Source organism: Ipomoea nil, unplaced genomic scaffold (genome assembly GCF_001879475.1).
Source record: "Ipomoea nil cultivar Tokyo-kokei standard unplaced genomic scaffold, Asagao_1.1 scaffold3150, whole genome shotgun sequence".
In the NCBI taxonomy this organism is placed as follows: domain Eukaryota; kingdom Viridiplantae; phylum Streptophyta; class Magnoliopsida; order Solanales; family Convolvulaceae; genus Ipomoea; species Ipomoea nil.
The window spans coordinates 114,128-119,014 of NW_017619578.1; positions in this window are offsets into that span (position 1 = coordinate 114,128).

Consider the following 4,887-nt stretch of genomic DNA (forward strand, 5'->3'; position numbering starts at 1 on the left):
TTTCGCCGATGGTGTCTCGTGCGTCAAGGTCTTTTACGTAGGACACTATGTTTAGGTGGTCCATGGTTTTTACCCAAGACTCACATTCCTCAATCGAGGCACACAAGTGCGCCACAAATCAATAAAATGAGGGGTTAAGAAATCAGCACATTGTACCAGTGGGCGCGAGGTGGGCGGTCGTCCGCCTGCCAAGCTCCTGCCAAGGACCCGCCAAGGTCCCGTCAAGGACCCGTTGGGGACCCGCGGGAAAGTGACTAGGAATAGTCAATTCCTTCGGGAAAGACCCCAAAAATGCACAGATTCATGTCCTGACAAGTCATGCCCTTGTGCACAATAAAAGGGACTTGGATACATAGGATGACCCATCGTACATGTTCATTGATCCTTAAGCACGAGTTCTAGAGGTAGATATACATACATATATATATATATCTATGTTTTCTTGGTCTGGGTTTAAAGGGGTGTAAGGAGTGCAAGGGCTAGGTTTCAAAGTCGAGGGCGGATAGGGTCGATGTCTCAAGGTCGAAATACAGGAAGGAAGGTTGCCACCTTGTACGGGTTCGTCTGTAATGAGGGATCAAGAGCGAGGTTTGGAGTGATAGGACGATTCTTAACGAAATGGTACTTGATTGGCAAGGGGAGGGAAAGGGCTAAGGACTCTTGGCTTTGAGTGATTATGCCTGTTTGGGGCTTGGTTTTGGCGTGCAGTCGAACTGGTGATCCCTTTTCCTTGGCTTTGTTTGATTCTAAGATTTTCGTTTGATCTTCTCTTCCGTGTCGAAGTCCCCTTCGTTTCTATGGCTTCCAGGGGAATTCTCGTGATGGTTTCCGTGCACGTTCCCCTCGGATGTCCAGAAGTCTGGACCCAGTCGGTTTAGTGGGTCAACCCCTAGGTCTTGACTCCTAATCCTCGCCGAGGGTTCTTAAGGGTAAGGGGGTTTCGGGTTAGTCTTTCTTGTTCTATTGGGTTTCATCCCTTCCTTGGGTGGATGAAATTCTTAGCAAGGATTTATGTCCTCCTCGAGGTTTGGCCTGTTGCACCTATTTGACGATGTTTTCTGTAGCGAGGGCCCCTGACACATTGAACGTATTTGTTTGCCCGCTCTTGTCAACGCATGGCGTTCTTCGGTGGCGTACGTACAGGCTATGGTTTCTCGTGAAGCCTTCACGGTTTTCGTGCAAGGGTGGGGTGATACGTATTCGTAACCTCACCTACTTCGCCGATTCCTATCTAACAACTATTTTAATATTGAATCAATGAATGTCGGTTCTTCACGCCCCTGGGCAGGGTAAGGGCCTTATGCTGCTCTACGTTTTTAACAGGGTTTCCAAACGGAGTGGGATAAGAACTTAGAGTAAGGGCAATAACAATTTAGGGTTTCCGAGGGTTTGGGTTAAGCGTAACAAAGGGTGAGCAAGGTCATGACGGTTGCGAATTTTCTCTTAAGGTAATTAAGGATTCGGGGTGGGTGTTTTCAACAAATAGGGGTATCAAGATGCTGGGGTTTCAGGGCGGATGATATTTTAAATTGGGGTGGTGGGGTTGCAAGGTGTCGCGATGTACTTACCTTGCACCAAGGATTCGACTAATGGTGTCGTTCCTTTGCTACTTTAATAGGTGTCCTAGTTCTCCTTCCTGTTTGTTGTAGCCGCAACCCGGGTTCGCCGAGATAAGGCAACTTGTCGGAAGGTGCATGTCATTTGTCTGACTCGGGGGTTATCGTGGTTACCCTAGGTTGGTGCGTATTGCAGTCCGTCCCTTTTAGCAGTCCTGACTGTAACGCCTCTTCTTAGTAGTCATCCAAATCTTCCTTTTCTTTGGTCAGGGTCCTTGTCAAGTCTTTTGACGGGAGTTAGACGAGGCGATTTATCGGGTAAGTGTACGTTACCCAGTTGTGGAAGTAAACTTATCTATTCGCACCCTTACCTGTGTGGTAAGCGTAGGGGGAGGTTCCTTTAAGTTAGAGAGGGATGAAGTGAGGGGAGGTTATGTGTAGGTTCACAATCTCACTGCGCGTCCTAAGATTCCTGGATCCTATGTTCCTAAGTACCTAGAGTTCAAGCCTAGTGTCCTAAAGTCCGGTCTTAAGAGTCTTATCCTAGGGTCAAACTTAGGCTCTGATACCAACTGTAACACCCCAGATTTTCAAGACATTTAAAACTTATAATAAAGGTAGAATCTTATTAAATCCCAAGATATAAATAACAAGCGTTCGGGGTGCTATGCACACCTGGGCTAGAGAACCCAAGTGCACAGGCTAACTAACTAATATCCTCAAAGCGTAAATATGTAAACGTGGCACGCAGGCCAAAAGGGAAACTATCTACTTCTAAGTTCTAGCGCACTCCAGTGACTTAATCTTCTGTGCCTGAAAGCCAAATATATCTGTTCAGCGAGAGATGCTGGTAACCCACTCCAACGCGTTGAAATACAATACATATAGAGATATATATAGATATACGAAAACCATTTTGAGCATGAAGATATATCCTACGAACTCTAGTTTTAAAACCGGGAATGACTCGACAGATAAGGCCAGACACAAGCACAGTTATAACGAGCATATGCAGTTCACAAACAGATAAGGCAGATAAGGCAAAGCATAAACAATGATCATAACCCAACATGAACAATCCCCAATATAAATCCCGTAGTCACATCCCCAAGACACTCATAATCCACAACTCGTCCGTATCACAACACATAACACACGTTGTTGGCGCCACAGGACCACTCGCATGCCCATACATGCGGGTCAGCGGCATATAGCTCTGACACGGCCCCACAGCACAAGCCCCGTATCGCAACACGGGGAGGTCGATCGCAACCGACCGATGAACCGTAGCTCATCATAATGTTTGATCGCAACCAAACAGTGGACCGCAGCCCAAGAGAGTGTGTCATCTGAATGTAGCCAGGAATTCCCATCTGACTACAACCAGCTTCTGGACCGCAGCCCAGGATACCGTCATCCGACTGCAGCCAGGAATTCCCATCTGACTGTAGCCGGCTTCTGAACCGCAGCTCAGGATAACCAATCCGATCGCAACTGAATTGGGGCAACACGCACACATAACACATAGCAAGCACATGCAACCCACATTACACATTGGGAAGGGGGATAAAGCGTATAACAACCTTATGCGTGATCCATCACGTACTAAGAATAGTCCTAAGGGGTTCATACTTCTTCCACCTGGGTCAACGGGATACCAATTCAACTAGCATGCAATATAATAGACTCATAAACCTACGAACGGTACCCGAAATATCAAACTAGACATAGGCACGACAAACGGGGTCCGTTGGGACACCACAGGATCGGGGAAACATCAAACGGGGAAGCCGGGGTCCCGAGGGGGGAAAATTCCAGCGGGTAGCCGGTGGGTGGGGGTCCACCCGCCGGCTGCCCGCCGGCCATCACTGTTCCGGGCAGCGGGTGCCCGGCGGGCAGCTGCCCGCCCGCCTGCTGCCCGCTGCCGGAACTGCCCGGAGTTGCCACGGGTAGGTGGCTGGTCCCCTACCCCCCACTGACTCTTTTCATCATTTTTCGCCCCGGGAACCGTTGTGGAACCCGAAACCATGCTTAGACACTTTACAATGCAATTAACGACAACACGTAGACAATTAACGGATCAAATACGAGGAACGAACGGCACCTAACCTATCATGCTTTTCTAAACATAATCAACACCCAAACATGCGATTTCCCCACCCGATAATCCAAGAATAATATCATACGGTACAACCTAGGGTTCTAATCACTTTTATATCAACAAGAATACAATTCGTCTTCTAATTGCAAGATTCGGTAGGAACAACACGTAATCATCAAGGATACCAATTAATCATCAAGAACAACACATAATCATCAAAACCCCAATTAATCATCAAGAACATCATAATTATCAAGAAACTCCCAATATCAAGATTATCAAGATTCCTCATGGAATCATTATATCGACATCAATAATAATCATCATCAATCGCCATTTACAACAATATGGGGGAAACCCTAAGGGGAATCATAGCTATGAAAATAGGTTTTGTTGAGACATGGGTTACCTCTTAGCCTTAATTAATTCCTTGGCTATGAAGGATCTTTCTTTAAGCTTTCTTGCTTTCTTGATTTCTTCTAAGGGAATTCTTGGAGCTCTCCTGGGGTGATGGGCGTCTAGGCGTGTGGGGGGTTCTGGGTGTCTCCTAAGTTCCCTATTTATATATTTAAGACTCCTAATTAGGGCCTGAATGGTATGGGTTTACTAATTCTATTCCTTATAGGACTCAGGGACTTGCTTTAGGGATAAGGGTCCATATTAATTAAAGCGGATCCTAATCACAATCTGAATAGTAAAAGGCCTAATTCCTTTATTCCTAATAGATAACTAGGTCTAGGATTCCTAATTAGAATCTGAATAGTAAAGGGTTTACTTTCTTTATTCCTAATAGGCTTAGGACTTTAATTTAGGCAAGGGTCCACGGTTCATGGTGGACCTTTATTAATTAATTAAAGGAAACCTAACCGAATTAAATCATATTTAATTATTATTAACGGGATTAATTTAATAATTAATCCGGGATTGAAGGCCGTAACACGGGGTGTTACACTCTCCCCCCCTTACGAGAAGCTTCGTCCCCGAAGCTTGGAAATCATTGCAGGGTTAACGAGTCAAGAGAAGAACCGTGGTCCTATAGAGAAGGTATTCCACGGGGAAATTGTATACTTGCACGCCTATGTGTGTTGGGTTTTTGGGAGCGATTAGGTTTTACAGGGTTAAGAGAGTGGGTTTCAAACTTGAGGACACGGTGAATTCAGGAATTAGGATCAAGTTTTCGAGATTGCAACTTAGGTTGTGAGGTTGCCACTTGTATGGAATCGTTAAAAC